The 16,370-nt window shown below is 50.1% G+C and overlaps 1 long non-coding RNA gene across 1 annotated transcript; it reads right to left on the reverse strand.

Annotated features, from left to right (window-relative positions):
* Positions 1-571: 571 nt before the first annotated feature.
* On the reverse strand, positions 572-4,096 carry LOC141041557 (uncharacterized). The gene is made up of 3 exons (XR_012201913.1): positions 2,925-4,096; positions 2,079-2,167; positions 572-833 (listed from the first exon to the last, which is right to left on the reverse strand). It is a non-coding gene; the product is annotated as an uncharacterized lncRNA (long non-coding RNA).
* Positions 4,097-16,370: the final 12,274 nt, after the last annotated feature.

Below are 16,370 nucleotides of genomic sequence, written 5' to 3' on the forward strand. Positions count from 1 at the left end.
CAATACATCTGATTGCTCTCCCTAGTACTGGGTGTCGTCAAACTACTCTCACCACAAAGAGTATAGAAGCGTTTGCGATGTCGGTGAACTCTGGTATTCCGGAACTGAAACGATAAACACTGTGATAAAAACACCTTGAAGCTCAACTCCCAGGGACACTGCCACAACCCCTAAATGCCAGGAGGCACCAAGACAAAATTCCCGTCACAATGATATCGTAACGATCCAACAATACCCGCGTGATCCTTTTTTTTGAGTGAACAAGAGGAGAGTGAAGTCAAAACGTCTACGTCAGGAGTCCTCACCAGAGCGACGAAGGGGATAAGGAGTAAAAAGAATTCCTACTCTCCGATATAACTAAGACTCAAAACAGTTTTTTGCTTCTAGACTCAACAACGTCAGCGGTTTGATCAAGCAGGGCTCCTAAGGTCGGTAAGGCTCTAATACCAACTTGTAGCACCCAAGATACGATTCTATCCCAATCACGTGATGAATTCATGATTGGGGCACAATCGCATTTCAAGCGCATAGCAAGGTGGATATCATTACAACATACCATGTACTAGATAGATGAGAATACAAGATAAAGGCTTACATTCGCCACAAACGACAACAGGAATACAACAGTTCATCAATACATAGCAATCATCATACAAAAGAGCAGGATCCGACTACGGATGAAATCAAACGAAAAAGAAGAACGACATCCACCCTGCTAATTCCAGGCTCCCCGACCTGGAACCTATCCCTTGATCGAAGAAGAAGAAGAAGAGGAACTCCAAACAAGAAAGCATCACACTCGCGTCAGATCATCGCTTTACCCGCACCTGCAACTGTTGTTGTAGTAATCTGTGAGCCACGAGGACTCAGCAATCCCATTACCATGGGTACCAAGACTAGCAAAGCTTAATGGGTATGGAAAGGATAAGTGGTGAGGTTGCAGCAAGCGACTAAGCATTATATGGTGGCTAACTTACGAATACAAGAGTAAGATGAGAAACTATGCAAACGGTCGCAAACTAGTAATGATCAATAAGTGATCCTGAACTACTTACGTTCAAACATAATCCCACCGTGTTCTCTTCTCGAACTCATTCAAAAAGAGACCGTCACGGTTACACACGTGGTTGGTGTATTTTAATTCGAATCTGGTGTCAAGTTCTCTACAAACGGACATTAAAAATTCTCATCTGCCACATAATCGCGGGCACGGCTTTCGAAAATTTAAATCCTGCAGGGGTGTCCCAACTTAGCCCATGACAAGCTCACGATCCACGGAGACAATCCTCCATCGCGGGACCCTCTGATCAGACACGGAATCCCGATGCACAAGACATGTCGACAATGGTAAAACTAATCCAGCAAGACCTCCCGGCGTGCCGACACCCTGATAGTAGCCGCGCGTATCTCGTCTATGTCCACGTTCGGATGGGTCAAGCTACGAGTAAAACCAGATCCTCGTGTTTCCCCGTGGTGGCCCCGCAGGTTGCCCGGTTGGGACCAACACCAACAGCGCTGGGCCCCCTGTATTATGTTGAATTACTCCTCGGGTATCGCTAACTCCCTACGCGTAAAATTTAATATTAAGTTTAGTTATTATGTGGGGCAAATGGTAAAACCAATGTTGGGCCTTACTGGAAGAGTTTTATTCAAAGCAAACTGTCAAGAGGGGCTCATAAACTCTCATCGACGCAAAATGAAGGAACATAACACCGGTATGACGGAAACTAGGGCGGCAAGAGTGGAACAAAACACCAGGCAAAAGGCCAAGCCTTCCACCCTTTACAAAGTATATAGATGCATTAATTAAATAAGAGATATTTTGATATCCCATGATATTCATGTCCCAACATGGAACAACTGCAACTACACATGTAACTAGCAACGCTATAAGAGGGCTAAGCAAAGCAGTAACATAGCCAAACAACGATTTGCTAGGAAGGGTGAAAAGGTTAGAGGCTATCATGGCAATTTGGGAGGCTTGATACACAAGTGGTAGGTAGCGCGACATATCGATAGCATCGAGACAACTAGCATAGCAAAGATAGTAGTGAGATACAAGGTGACGGTCATCTTGCCTGAAATCCCGCTAGGAAGAAGACTGGATCCATGAAGTAGTCGAACAACGTAGTCGAATGGATCCTCACAATCGCAACGAAACCGGGAACTATCAAGAAGAAGCAACACCGGAAAGAAGCAAACAACATATGGTAAACAACCATCACATCAACATGACATGATGCACAATCAAGTATGATGCATGTCCGGTTTATGAGTCATGGCATGGCAAAGTGCAACAAACAACACCACAAGTTAAGTGGAGTTCAATATGCAACGAGTTGCATATTAACGAAACACCACATTTAATTATTTAGGTCACTCTTGTTTAAGCTACTCAACAATATTAAATGTTGTTAAACATGGCAAGAGGTAAAGCACAATAAAACTAACTATCTAGGCAAGTTTAAATAAGGCCGGAACAATAAACAACAATTCCGGTAATTCCCCATGTCATTTAGCAACTTAATGCACACAACAGTTTTAAACAATTTAAATGTTGTTATCATGATGCGGATGACCTATACAAGTTTTATGCAATTTTAAGAAAATGTCGACATGAGCATGTTATGGGGCATTTGGTCACCGTGGTGTTAGGAAAGGGGTGCCACGACGATGAATCCAAAAAAAAGATGCCACGGCAACATATCGGTGATCCGACAACTCGTCGAGATGCCGATGCAAAAGAAGGGTGGCGGGAGTGTGTCATGCAAAGATGGTGGGGTGCTTCCGGATACCGGGTTCCCACATGTCGGTGGCATGGAAACGAGGAGGAACGTGCAAGCGACAACTCAGACATGGTGCAAACACGGGCATCTCATACATCACACATGCATTCGTTCACGGGCGTCGTCTCGGGGTTATACCTTTGAAGCGTGCATTCGGGATGGATCGAGTTCGTCGAAGGAAGTAGTAGTACACGGGCCGTAGTGGAAGTAGTCCTTCTCGCGACGGTAGTGGAAGTAGTGGTACATACGACGGTAGTCGAACTTGCTGCTTGTGGTACACGGGTCTTCGGCGACGGTAGTCGTACCCACGTTGTAGTCGAACTTGGCGGGTCGTCGTGTAGTCGTTCGCTTGACGGTCTTGTCGGGTCCACCACGAGGGTAGAGCTACACTTGTTGGAGAGGGACTTGGCGCATCCTTGTTCTTTCAGGTTCGTAGTTGTACTTGGCGTTCGGAGTCCGGGTCTTGCCGGTGGTGTACTTGGCGAACCCGGGGGGTATGCCTTGGCGCAGTTGCGCGAAGCGAAGAAGATGAACTTGGTGGCAAAGTATCTCGTGCTCACATAACAACGAAGACACACGGAGGCGCTGGACGCACACGCGTGGTGGAGGCCTCAGGCAGGAAGTTGCGTGTCCAGTCGGTGGAGTTGCAGTAGAGCAGGCAAAGGGTTGCAGGGGCCGGCTACAAAGGCAGAGCAGCAGCATGGCGATGAGCCCACGGCGGCTACCATGGAGCCGGCGGCCAGAGTTTGAAGGCGAGCAGGGCAAGGCAAAAGGAAGCGGAGGCCGATCAGGATGTGGACGAGGAAGACGCGGTCAACGGGCGAAGCAGGACATGGCTCTGGTCGTCGTCCTCGAGTGCTCGCAGAAGCAGGGAAGCGACGCGGCGAACTTGGCGCGGAGGAAGGAGGTCCTGCGGTGGCCCAAGGGCGCAGGGCGTCTGGGAGGCCGGATCCGGTCGCCGGGGTCCCGTTCCCTGCCGGATCGAAGCGGAGGCAGGCCGGCGGACTTGGAGCTCCAGGCGGTGGCGGCTTCCATGACTGGACTCGAAGGGGACGCAAGGGACGGGCGCGGCGAGGCGGAGGGAGATGGGCGGCTCTGGCCGGTCGTCCGGGTCGCGGAGGACGGTGGGGAGGCGCGGCACTGGGGCCTGCTGGTCGGGTGCTCGAGGTGGCCGGTTGGAGAAGGAGGACACGGGTAGGGAGGCCCTGGCGGGGCAAGGTGCGGCGGCGGGGCAAGGTGTCCAGCTCGGGAAGGAGGGGATCGGGACGAGGGGTGCAGCGCGAGGGAGATGGGGATCGAGGAGAGGGAGGTGGGCTGTGCTGGAATCTCTCTCCCTCTTAATTATATTTCTTCTAAAAAACAGAGATAAGATAGAAAAGAAAGAGAGGTTAGGGATGGAGCTTGAGCAGGAGGGTATTTGTCTCGGACTCACAAAAATGAGCTTGATTCAAGAAAATAGAAGTTGGCACGAATGCAAGCTTTAAATTCAAACTCATTTGAATATAATTCAAATGGGTTTGAACTAGGGCTTGGTAAAAGGAAGGTCCAAAAAAATGTTGGGAATTTTGGTGGAGATTGGAAAAGTGATGAAATAGATTATGGGCAAAGTTGAGGTCAAGGATTTAGATAGAAAGGCATGGGATTCATTTGCAAGTGTGTTATGGTTAATTCCAAAACTATGGAGTATTTATTATAGCTCCCTAAATATCGAGAGGATATGTTATAAAGAGAAATCATCATGTGAATTCCCTCGATTTAAATAGATCAACGATCTATGTAATTTATTTAGCTGGGTTTTGAAAGGGGTGCAAGATGACATGATGCAATGCACATGATGCAAAGATGAATGCAACGAACAAAACAAATCACACGACGAATCTCGAAATCCATGGAAGGCATCTGGAGCGCCGGTCTTGGGGCGTCACACAGCTATCTACGATGAGTGCTCTTTTATTTGTCGTAATTTTAATCTGTTAATTTCCATCATTGTCGAAGGTAAGCCAAGATGGCTGCAGATTTGTTGGCTAGTATGTCGGAGGACTCAGGGACTATTGTGTGGCAGTCCGAGCCTCCTGTTTTCTTGCTTGATACTTTGTCAAACGATATAGCCCTTTTTGCACATGAAATATAAACCGCCGTGATGGCATTTCCCTTAAAAAAGAAAAAAAACTGACACACTAGGTTTGTTTATTACAGCACCATATGAATGTAACTGTAACTGGAGGGAAGCACATCTAGGTGGGCAAACATGGCGTCGGGGCAACAAGTGGCGCCATGTCGGATAGGGAGGCGCCGCGTGGAGCTGGAGGCGAGCGAAGCCCGACGACTGCAATCTGACGGCAATGTTAGGGTTATGTCGAGGTCAGCATGGATAAGAGCGAGACTGAGATGGGCGCCTGGCTAAAGTGGACTGTGGCAAACGGCGAACAACTTGACATTCGGCCCATAATTTCTTGGGAAACATTTACAATCGGCGAGCCGGCCGAGCGTTCAGCCGGTCGCACGCGCTCGCCCTCGCTTCCATGTGTTCTGTGCGTCACCGCTCACCACCACACCCTCCCATCCTTATCTCGCTCCTCTCTCTTATCTTCCCACCGCAGAAATTCCCCATTGTCTCGTCTCTTATCTCAGTTCTTCTTGGCCGGCTCATCTCCTACCACCAGCGGCCTACCGCCGCCACGAACCACATCTGCCCCTTCAAAACACCCAGTACCGACTACCTTCAACCACGCGAACCTTTTCTCCTGCTGCGCCATGCGCAATAATCAGGAGATGGGGGAGGTACAGGTGCTGCGTGCTTTCTTTATGGCGGTTGTGGACGCCGTATCAGCGGGGAGGTGGGGCTGCGTCGGCTCGCCGCAGGCCTGCACCATCAGCTGTGGTGCTGCAATCAGCTGCGGCCAGAGCTGGAACCGGCATCACCGGAAGCTGCAACTAGCAGTGCACCATGGCCGTGGACGACGTCCACAGGATGCTACGGGCAGCGATGCGCAGATGCTGGAACCACCGGAATGGGATGCTGGAACCGTCTATTCAAAAAGCTTCCACCGGCAAAAAGGAAAGCTACTGCCGGGGCAGCTGCTACAACCCGGCGATGACCACGACGACGACAGAGTGCTGCAACCGGCCAGCAAAAAGCTGGAAGTGGCGATTGTGATTGCTACAACCGGAGGCGTGAGATGCTGGAACCGGGTTCGCCATTGCTGGAAGAACTCTGCCACTCCAGGCCACCATTCATTTTTGCTGCAACCGTAGATGCGCCGAGCTACAACCATCGTGCGTTTTGTTGGAACCAAGGACCACCGGCGTTGGAGCTGCCCGTTTTGCTGCTACCGCAGATGAGAAAAGCTACAAGCGGCGGCTCGAGATGCTAGAAGCAACAAATGCTACAAGCAAGTGGGTGGTCTGCGGGGGAGCTCATCGCCAGCGTTGTGTTGCGGGGTCAATGGCAGAGGGACGCGGCTAGCTCGCCGGACAGGTGCATGGGATGCAACCATGGCTGGCCGGCGTCTGCTCACGAGGGAATCCACGATGGTCCAAGCGAAGCGGTGAGGAAGGATGCAAAGGATAAGGACCGAACAGCTACAAATCACCGTATCGAACGGGCGTGGCGTGACCGGCTGAAATTTCGGCCGGCGCACCGGCGCCTATCAGTCGCCAAATTTCTTTCAACTCCCGGCGTGGGTAAATTTGGGTTCTGCCGTTAGTTCAATCCGTAAAAATACAAGGGAAACGTTTAGAACCGGTCGACCGGCTGAAACTCGGCCGGTCACGTCCACGCTGGTGACGGCACCACCGTTTTGCTCTTTGTTATCCTGCCGCACGAAGCGCTCCTAGAGTTCTAGCCATTCGTTCCACCACTAACTATTCCCTCTTATCCCCTTACGCCCCTCTTTCCCTGTGGCTCCCAAATAACTTCTCACCGGTCGCCGACGATGACCATCATCGATCCGGCACCTACCTGCCCTCTGTCTATCCCGCGTCAAACTCCGCCGCGAACGGGCGCTACCTTGAGAGGAACCCACCACCGCGTGTGGCAAGGGGCGAGGTCATGGCCTGCGGCACCGATGAGGTATGGTGCTGGAGACCGGCCGGCAACTGCAAGCTATGTGGCCGCCGGCGTGGATTGGCTCGGCGCGGTGCTGCAACCGTAGTTCCGCGAAGCTGCAACCATGGTCGGAGAAAGCTGGAACCACGGTCTAGCGGAGCTGCAAGGCTCCTACATGCTGGCGAGGGGGTGCTACAACCATGGCCGAGAAAAGTTGGAAGCGTTGTCCGGCGGAGCTACAACCAGGTCCGGTGGAGCTGCGAGGTGAACCAGTCGTTTTTTGCATCCACCGTCTTTTTTTTTTGCTACAACCGTAAGTTCTTTTGCTGGATCGCTGAGATGTTTTTGTTTCGTGACCACCGGCGGCGAGGCATGATTTTTGGCGACATTGTCAGCCCTCGGTTGGTTGCGAGGTGTTCTTTTTGCTGGAACCGGCATATTATTTTGCTGGAACTATCTTATTTTTTTGCTACAATCGACCGTGGAGCTCTTCTCCTCTGAATTTGTTTTTGCTGGAACCGATCTATTCTTTTGCTGGAAGCTGGTATTGTTTTTGCTACAACTGACTATTGGAGCTATTTTTTGCTATGGAATTTGTTATGCTGGAACTGAAGCCTTTTCTTGCTGGAACCTAGTAACGTTTTGCTTTAAGGATTTTGTTTTGTTTTCAGTTTTTTTGTAGGACACCAGATGCAAGCCGACGGCCGCGGCGAGCCCGAGGCGGTGACGTCGATCTGGGGGATGCTGCAACCATGGCGAATCGCAAGCTTGAAGCAGCCGAGGAAGGGGATTAGAGCTGCAATCTGTCGGTGACCACGTGCTGAGGACCCATTGGCGGCTGTTATGCAATCCCGAAGAAAAGGCTCCGGTGAGCGTGCCGACGAGCAGCTCCAGCGAGCGGCTCGGCGAGCTGCTAGGGCGAGGCGCGGGCGGTTCATGGAGTTGTACGCGAGCGAGGAGGGGATTTTTCTTTTTTTTTTCTCTCTAGATCTGACGGTCACGTGTGTCGGTATCCAACGCTAGGGCGCTGACCGGTCGAAAATTTCGGCCGGCGCGCCGGCGCCTAGCAGTGCTCAAAATACAATGTGCTGAATGAGATCCCATACTTTGGATCTGCAGAGTATCTCTACTATTAAAGGAGGATCGAACGTCGTGATGGTTCGACCTTCATCGCCCCCCTCCTATCGCTAGCTCCTCCCACCCACGTCCTCCCATGATTTTTTTTCAATACTACAGTCCCTCCAAAAACCAAAGGCAAGTAAACAAAAGAACCAAGCGGTTCATCAATAAAAGAAACCTGAGCCGACCTCCACCGCTCCCTCGTTTCCGTTCAAAAAGAAAAAACCTCTCCCCACGAATCACCCGCCCACGAACTCACGTCCCACACATCCCCCCATCTCCCCCGCAGCCCTCGGCCCCGATCCCATCTCTCCCCTCTCTCCTTTCTCAGAAAAATCGCCGGCCCAGATCTCGATTCGCCGCTGCCGCTCCCCTCCTCGTCAGCCTCGTGGTCGCGGTGGCCGAAGTCCTGGCTGTGGACGTCGCCGCTCCCCTCCTCGTCAGCCTTGTGGTCACGGTGGCCATAGCCGCCGGCCCTGCACTCTCCTCTTCAGGATGTCCCTCGTGCCACCCTCGTGTTTTTGTCGTCGCGCCGCCTCTATACACCGGCAACCAACTGTTCAGTTCCATGGGTTTCTTGAATTTTAGATTGTTGGGCATGAGAGCCATCATTGGCTGGTTGATCCACCTCGCTAGCTCGTGTCCGTCGAGGTCGTTGACTCTTCCATTCCTGAATTGTTAAGCTTCGCTGCAGCAGACTCGCCTTGGAGTTTCAGTTTCGATCACATGCATGACCCTGTAGGTAAATTGCTTTTTTTCCCGTGGATGGTCTTCAGCCTGCAGATGGGCTTCTATTGTACGATGATACTGCTGCGAACATCGATCATTGTCCCGCGACTGGTGAACAAGTTGAAGTCCACAGTGATGTATAGCATCATGAGCGTAATTATATGACTACTTTTTGTTACTGTTTCTACATACATGTTTTATTATATCACGGTTCTGCTCTTTGGGTGTGCACTTAATTTATGGGAGGAGCCCCAAACTTTTATTAAAGAACTTACCTATCTTGAACCTTCAGAATTCAGACTGGTGGAGTACCTCTCATTTTTAGGCAATTGGTAGTGAAGACAGCCTTGCGTATTTGACTCGTCAGACATATGTCATAAACTTAAAACATATTGTTGGCTGGATACGAGACGATGTAGTGTTGGTTGGATACGTGACGATGTAGTTCCATCACCATTGGTGAAGTGGATAAGCTTAGAACATACTATTACTTTTAGGCAATCTGTCGCGAATCAGCAATAATGACTTAGTCCGGAGGTGGAGCGGATAGTTGACACCATGCAGTTCAACGATCCCTCATATGTGAGCAAGCCGCCTTTGGAGCTGCTTGAGGCAAGACAGGAAGCATGTCATGCTCAAGCTCAAGTCGTCTCGATGGCTCGTCGACCTGAAATGGATGATGCGCTCAAGTGATGCGTTGTGCGCTCAAGTGGTCGAAGCAGAAGGAAGAAAGGTCGTCCATAGTGTAGTCTTGCTGACTGTGGTCTTATATACTCAGCTGAGCAAAGCAGATGAAGCAAAGGAAGAAATGGATGAGTGACAAGTTATCAACTATGTAGTCTTAGAGTCAAGTGACAAGTGTGTACGAGTATTTCACAGGCATGCTTTTCAGTAGTGCGAGTGAGATTTTTATTTTGACTATTAATTAGTGTGAATTATGATGATCACCATTGATCAACTAATGTAAGGGGTTTGTTTTACGTAAAAGCATTGGATCTGATGTATACAAGTATCTGCCACTAGATCTCTTTCTATGTTTTCATCTGTTGTATGTTCCTGATGCGACAGATAAATTCTACACTGTTGAGATCTACACTTTTCTAACCAGGGCACACATACCTGTTCTTCTCCTGAAAAATAGCTGCAATTTGGAATAGTTCAAGCACAGAAGTAGTCTCCCAACTCTCAAATTGTTGCTTGTTATATTAATCTGCAGACTACCAAATTGGAAGATTTTCAATCATGATATGATTCTGAGAATGGATGCATGATTGCAGATGGCTACCAAACCGTAAAATTTCAACATTCAAAGGATGTATTTTGTACTGGCAGTTTTGATGCATGATTGCAGCTGCATGTAGGTTTCGGTTTGTCCAAGAACTGTCTATGTATACCGATAATGATTACTCCATCCGTCCCAAAATAAGTTTATTTGGTTTAGTACAGTTTATACTATAAACTGTACTACATGTACTAAATCAAAGATACTTATTTTGGGACTGGGGGAGTACTTTGTTTTCAAATGGCGCCTGCTGTACGCATGACAACTGTGCGTGTATAAATTAGTATCATGTTGCCTGCACGTTGAACTTATAATTCTTTTTCTGAATAATGTGTCATATTTTGATTCCTGTCAAAATGACCATTGCTATTTGCTTTCTAGCAATCTTGTATGTGGCTTGTGGTGATGACAATTTTTATTTTTCTCAGGATTTGATTATGATCGTGAAGGGTACATTACGATTTACGAGCATTTAATCTTCTCTAATAATCAAAGTGCCGCATAGTCTTATGTGCATTCATCAGAGCTATTCCACAATTTTGTCCCCCCTTATGCCTTTTTACACTTTTATATGTGTAGCTTTTAATTTTTTTAAGACGTTCATTCTTTTTTTCTAAGTCTTCATGTGTGCAGAATTACTTCTGCGGTGAGCCGGAGTGTGACGTCTTCTCACGGGCTACTGTCATCAATCAAGGCGGTCATCGGTCGATATCAAGCTTGACGAGTACTTCCTGAAGGCTGATTTCTGCTCCCGCCGCGTCGCTGACCGAGGCCCCATCTACGTGGGAAGCTGCTATTTTTTTGATAGATTGGCAGTGAGATGCTTGGATAGGAGAAAAGAAATCGGAAGAGCATGAGAGATAGATGTTGAGAACCTAAATAATGCACACACATTTACATATTTCATGTGATGGTAGTATGTCATCGTAATTTTTGTGTTGGTTGTCCTACTTAATGTTCCTGTCAGTCCTAACTCATCACATCTCTCTCAATTTTCAGTCATGCTTGGAGCTTTTATCTGTAACTCTACAATGTCAGAAAGCATGTCTAAAGCTCAAGGTAATGTTGAAACTTGGAGGCGATCAAACCATATGCTTTTTGGGCTGTAAGAGTTTAAACTAACTATTGCTTTTTGGGCTGTACGAGTTTGAACTAACTATCGCTAACATCCTGACTTTGAATTTTCAGTTTGTATTTTTTTGCAAAAGTTTGTATTTGTCCATGGTCAAGATAAGGGGCACATAGAGCTTGGTTTGTTAAGCTTCTTTATATTCTCAAGGAGGTCAGGAGTTCCTCTTGAGAAGGAAGAGGACAGCCTTTAACTCAACCTACGCCTTCAGAGAGAACTGCTTGAACTCAAGATGCTCCTCCCAGTCATTTGATCGATGCAGAAATAACCTTTTATGAGAGTGACCTAAAAGTCAGATGTTTTACATTAAGCATACATCTCTTGTAGGTCTATTTAACTTTGGGTTTGGAAGTATTATATGTTGTTTGAGAGGGTCTATTTTTTTTTTGAGAAAATAAGATTTTGTTCTTTGTTTCTATACTTATCGAAGTTCATGTTTCTTTTCAGTTAGTTGTGAGAGGTACTTCATAAGTTTCCATTCAAAAAGGAGATCAAATGATATTTTGAATCGATGACATAATAAATGAAAATACAAGATTTTGAATAGGGCTTGCCCACACGGCACTGTGGAAAAAGGTGAAGGGAAAGGAAGGATGAGGAGAATAAAATGATGCAAGGGGGAGTTTTTGAAGACATAGGACGATTGCCTAGGAAGAAATAAGAGGGAGAGAATCAATTTGTCCAGGAATTGAAACCAGTCCTATCATATCCGACACACATTTTTTAATTCGAAAAATTATTTGATCATAATGCTTTTTTTGACCCGTAACGTACGGGCATTCAGCTAGTAATGTTCAGTGCGGCTTCACACCCAAAGGTTCCTTATCGTGTTTCCTATTCCATGGGCCTATACAACGGTTTCTTCCTTGCAGTTTTCTCTGTGTTTTTCCCTTTGTTTGTTTCTTTTTTTTCATTTTCATGACTGTTTTCTCTGAGTATCTTTTTATTTATCTTTCAAAATTAATTAATATTTTTACAAAAATACCCATGTAGTAGTATATATTTTGGACGCCGATAACTATCACATGTGTAGCACAATCGATACATGACCACACGAGTTGTACGGTCGTACCCAGGAGACAGTCCACACGACTCAGTGTGGGTGAACATTAAAACTGCCCGCATGTTTGAGCGCAGCTACGACGGCCCACACGATCATGTTTGGCAATTGCTCATCCCCACCCCGTGGGCGTGAGTGCGTGTGTAATCAATTTTAGCTGCCATGTGTAATTAACTGTAGCTGCCATGTGTGTCATGTATCGTTAAATATAGTTATCATGTGTAACTAATTGGAATTGCCACGTGTGGTCAAACCATAGTTGTTATGTATTATCAACCATACTTACCGTGTGTGATTAACTAGTTGCCACATATGCACACATGTAATTGTCGTGTGTGGTTAAACCATAATTGCCATGTATGATCAACCATAGTTGCCATGGGTGATTCACTAGTTGCTATATATGCACACTTGTGGTTGCCATCTATCATCTTGTGAGCGTCGTGTGGGGAAGAGTAGTTTCGCCCACATGTTCGGGCAAGCGTTCTTGTGTCCGTTCGGGGCGAGAAGCGCCCACACACGTGACACTAAATGATAAGAGCATCTCCAGCCGCGCCCCCAACAAGGCCCCCCAGGCGACTTTTCGGCCGCCGGCGCTAAAAAATCGGCCTAGTCGCGCCCCCAAGGGCCCAATTTTCGCCGGCTCGGGCCAAAATTGGCGCCGGCGAACCCAACCCGAACCCGACATGCTGGGGGGCGCTCGGGGGCGCCGGGCGAATCTTTTTTGGCGCGAAAGAGCCGCGGGCCCTCCTTGCCAGCGACTCGTCTCGCTTCTCGCCGCTTCGTCGTCCTCATCGCCTCGTTTCCCGCGGCGAATCAATGCCAAAGCTGCCGCGCGCTGCCGCACCGGTCAGCCTCCACCATTGATGCCTCACGGGCGGCGCAGAGAAGACGAGACGACGCGCGTCCCCTCGCATGCCACGCGTAAACGCGGCGGCCAAGCGTGCGCGCGGCGCCTCCGCCTATATAAGCCGACCCCCAACGCGCCGGTGGCATGCACAGAGTCTCCACCGCCGACGCGCCCTTCCTCCCTCTCCTCTCGCCGTCTCCAGTTCAAAGAATGGCCGAACGCTTCCCAGGCGATGGCGCGGCGGCGAACGGCTTCGGCCGCTGCCACCTTCACGAGGACGAAGCTCGGCTCCTCTTCGAGGCCGAGTACCCGGTCCTGCCGGACATGCGTGTGCCCGGGGCGTGGATAATCAGTGCCGGCGGGGTCCCGGTACCACCACCGCCCACCGGGGCCGCGCGAAATGCGGAGATCGCGCGTATCCGCGCCTCCCTGCCGCGGGCGGCGAGCGGAGATCGCGCGTATCCGCGCCTCCCTGCCGCGGGCGGTGAGGGAGGGGCCACACTACGTCCCCGACAACCCGCTCTGGGAGCCCTACTTCCGCCGCCGCCACGCGGAGCAGCTTGTAACACCCCAGTGTAATGATGCTACAGTAACCCCTGGGGTTAAGTTAATCTTTTTGCTAAACATGTGTCTGATCATTAGTATCTCATGTTTCTTTCAACTTCCCCTTTTTATGAAAATTCAAATGCTAAGTGAAATTCAAAATTTCTCAAACATGAAAACAAAAATGTTCATCGTGTGGAAAATATTCTTCTGGTAATATTGGTGGTGAACCAACTTTTTTGCAAAGTACCTAAATGGCCTAAAATAGCTATAACAGAAAGTTGTTAAAAAAAGAAAGCAAAAGTTAAAAAAAAGAAAGAGAAAGAGCACAGGCCACTGTGCATTGGGCCAAGTGCACAGTGCCTGGCCCGAGCCTCGGCCCATTCCAGCTGGTCCGGCCCAGCCCCTCCCCGGGTCGCCTCCTCCCCCTGTTCCCCTGACCGGGGTCGCAACAGGGGCGAGCCCCGCCGGACCGCCTCGACGGCGACTCCCCGGAGAGGATAAGGTCGACCCCTCCCCTCGACGCCTCGACCTCCTCCTCACCTACCTCCACTCACCTGTCTCGCCTCCCAGGTCCACCCCGCTCTCCCCCCTCTCTGTCTCGGCCACTCACCTCACCCGAGCGCCGTCGACGCCATGGTCGCGCCATAGCCACGGCCACCTTCCTCCCCGCACCGCGCCTCCCTGTCCATACTCTCCGTCGGCGTCGTCTACGCCGCCTACGCCAAGCGCCTGGAGCCGGGGAGCAACGGAGCGCCCGCATCGCCGTCTTCTTCCTCCTTGGCCCGGCAGACTCCGTCGGCGATTCGCTCCGGCGAGCTCTCCCCCAAGCCCGCTTTGCTCACCTGCAGGTCACGGTGAGCCCCTGCCTTCTTCCCCCCGCCCTTCTCGTCGACGACCGTACCTCGTAGTCGCCATCCCCGCTGTGGCCGAGCCCTCCGCCGCGGACGCTTGTCGCCGGCCACCTCCCGGTGACCAAATGGCCACGCGCAGTAGTCCATCGCCGTCGCACGCGCATGTAGAGGTCCCTTGGCCGTTTAGTTTGTCCGCAAACGAGCTACCGTTGATGACCCGCATCGAGCCGAGTTCCGGCCGCCGCTATCGTCGACGCTGCGCCCTGCTCCGGTCAACTCCAGCCCCCGCGACCACCACCGTTGGATGCGCGAGATCGACCGCAGACGAACGAGTCCAGCCGCGTCCGATTTGAGCCACCGTAGTGCGATCCCGACAAGGTCCCGAACGCCACCACCGCCTCCACTCGTCGTCGGCGCCGTTTCCGGCAGCTCCAGCTCCGGCCGGCCTCACCACGCGACGCGGCGGGCTCTCCCCGTTCGAACGCGCCCGCCCGCGCCCGTGTAGGCCCCCTGTAGACGAATCCCGACGAGGCCGAGCGCCCTCCGCCGCATTTTCGTGCTCCCCGGCGTTCAACCGCCGGCCTGCTGAGCTGGCACACCTGGGGCCGCCCCCTGGGTCACTGCTAGTGGGGCCCCTGGCCTCCTGTTGACCAGTTGACCTGGTCACCTGTGCTGACTGGGCAGGCCCCAGCCACTGACGTGCGGGCCCCACCACTTAAATAACTAATTGAAAGGATTTTATAATTAAAAGTAATTAGTTTAGCTAATTAGTCACTGACATGTGGGACCCAGCTGCTAATTAACCACGTTTAATTAAAATAACCCACTGTTAGCCCTCTCTCTATGACATGTAGGACCCACTGGTCAGTTTGACCTGGTCAGCGAGTCTGTTGACTGCTGACGTCATCAGCACGTCATGCTGACGTCATTTTATCTTTTCTGTTAATTTAAATAAATCCAGAAAATGGTTTAATCTTTGAAAATTCATAGAAAATAAACCGTAACTTGGATGAAAATGTTTTCTATATGAAAGTTGCTTAGAAAAATCCAACGAATCCGAATACGTGGTCCATTCATCAGTCGGATGCCTCCAACTATCTGAACATGGAACATTCCCCCTCCGGTCATCTGTCTGACACTGGTCCGAAACCGGGAAAACATTCCCGGTTGAATTCCCCCTTCACCTATATCGTGTAGCCTTACGTTAGGTCACACCCGGCACCGCATATTGCCATGTTATGCTTTGTGATGCTTTGTCTGCTTTATATTTACTGTTTCTTCCCCCTCTTCTCTCCGGTAGACCCCGAGACTGATGCCGCCCCTGTGATCGACTACGTCGACGACGACCCCTCCTTGCCAGAGCAACCAGGCAAGCCCCCCTTTTGATCATCCTGATATCGCCCATTCCATTCTCTCATGCTTGCATTAGATTTTGCTACTGTTATTGTTTGCTCCTATTCTGATGCATAGCCTGCTTTTGTAACCTGCTCATTGTATCTTACCTGCTTATCCTAAACTGCTTAGTATAGGTTGGTTAGTGATCCATCAGTGACCCCCACCTTGACCTTGTTGCCCCTGCTTCATCATCGAAGACCCGATCAACGGGATCGAAGACCAGGCCCCGGCATCGCACATCACTTTCTCCTTAGTTGCTCGACACTGCTGGGTTACTATCGAGTGCCGAGGGTGAGACCTCTACAGCACTTCTGATGTTAACCCTGTAGTGTAGCTATTCGGTCGTGGTCATCGAGGGTGATTCCGCCTTAACCACTTTCGATACGACTCTGTCGTGCAACCCCTCAAGTGTGAACCTCGGGGGTGATTCCTCTTACGTTCACCTTGATGATTACATCGAGTGGAATCCATCGGGGGTGATTCCTCGGGTTTCCCCCTTGATGTTTGGACACACGGATACTTAGACTTTACAATTGTTACTTGGAAAGGCGGGTCGACCCTGAGGGGTACCCGCG

Source organism: Aegilops tauschii, chromosome 1 (genome assembly GCF_002575655.3).
Source record: "Aegilops tauschii subsp. strangulata cultivar AL8/78 chromosome 1, Aet v6.0, whole genome shotgun sequence".
Lineage (NCBI taxonomy): Eukaryota > Viridiplantae > Streptophyta > Magnoliopsida > Poales > Poaceae > Aegilops > Aegilops tauschii.